Here is a 1712-nt window from a genome sequence, read left to right on the forward strand (position 1 = left end):
GGCTAAGCCTAGCCTAGTGTTTAGTATGACGGACTATGGATGTGAGGGTCCAGCTTAAGCGTACCGTTATGACAAATAATAATAATGATAAATACACACACACACACACACACACACATATCGCGCTCTACATTTGGGGCCGTGGGTCAGATATATAAGGATCACTGTCCAATGGCAATATTCGGTTTAACAAAACCAGCTACCATCACTCTAGTCCATCAGTTCAAAATTAAAGTCAGCTATAGCTTAGCCCTTGAATAGCTTTGTAAGAATCTCCAAAAACAAACAAACTGTTGTAGGTCACAACACCAGGTTTGCTAGGAGACAAGACTGAAAGATAACAGTTACTTCGGAGACAACAAGTCGATCAAGGTGGTTATATAGTTAGTGAGGTTGTCATTTGGAAATGTCTATGGTGAACCGTGTCAAATATAGGTGAAACGTTTTGCGTACATACATAAGGAATTATGGGAAGTGCCTTCAAGTAATCTCTACAAATGGCACTAGAGGGCGGACCACAAGCAATTTAGGATGGTATGCAAGCAGAGGATTGAAGAGATAACCGTTAATCTGTATCTGACAGTAGCAGAGGATAACCGTTAATCTGTATCTGACAGTAGCAGAGGATAACCGTTAATCTGTATCTGACAGTAGAAAGGCTAACCGTTAATCTGTATCTGACAGTAGAAAGGATAACCGTTAATCTGTATCTGACAGTAGAAAGGATAACCGTTAATCTGTATCTGATAGTAGAAGAAGATAACCGTTAATCTGTATCTGACAGTAGAAGAAGATAACCGTTAATTTGTATCTGACAGTAGAAGAGGATAACCGTTAATCTGTATCTGACAGGCTCGGGTAAAGCTGTATCTCACCTGTCAAAATGGATGCGACAGTGACGCAATACCCCGAGTATACTGCTGCAAGACCAGTAAAAGATGGTCTGCTGCAAGACCAGTAAAAGATGGTCTGCTGCAAGACCAGTGAAAGATGGTCTGCTGCAAGACCAGTGAAAGATGGTCTGCTGCAAGACCAGTGAAAGATGGTCTGCTACAAGACCAGTGAAAGATGGTCTGCTACAAGACCAGTGAAAGATGGTCTGCTACAAGACCAGTGAAAGATGGTCTGCTACAAGACCAGTAAAAGATGGTCTGTTTGCTGTCAGCATGTTGAAAATTTCCAGCATCTACTTCCACCGCCTTGATCGACACGCTCTCCTGACCTTACTACTGGTCATAAGATCTTTTGAAGAGAGGGGTATGCCGCTCTAGCCAAGCAACAGGGTTTTTTTAAATGCAGGATGATATTGCGACGAAAGCTCACATGATTCGTGGAGAAATGATACGTCTTGTAGTATATCATGCGGTTGTCAGTGGCAACTTTAAACTAGTTCTTACAGCCGCGCACCTAGTGACATTTCCATAAATCAGTTGAGTGTACCCGCCGTGGTAACATTTTTCACCCGATTACACTATTCACCTTACTAAGTGTTCCTGGCCCCTACAGCTTTTATAACTATAACGTAAAAATCATAAATAATATTCAACGTTAAACTGGTACAAAATTAAAAACATTTTATTTAGGCCTATCTATGGCCTTCAAAAAGTTGACGACTCTACAGGATGACATTGTAACGTCGAAACATGTAGAGTCGTCAACTTTTTGAAGGCCATAGATAGGCCTAAATAAAATGTTTTTAATTTTGTACCAGT

Source organism: Limulus polyphemus, unplaced genomic scaffold (genome assembly GCF_000517525.1).
Source record: "Limulus polyphemus unplaced genomic scaffold, Limulus_polyphemus-2.1.2 Scaffold2304, whole genome shotgun sequence".
Classification (NCBI taxonomy): Eukaryota; Metazoa; Arthropoda; class Merostomata; order Xiphosura; family Limulidae; genus Limulus; species Limulus polyphemus.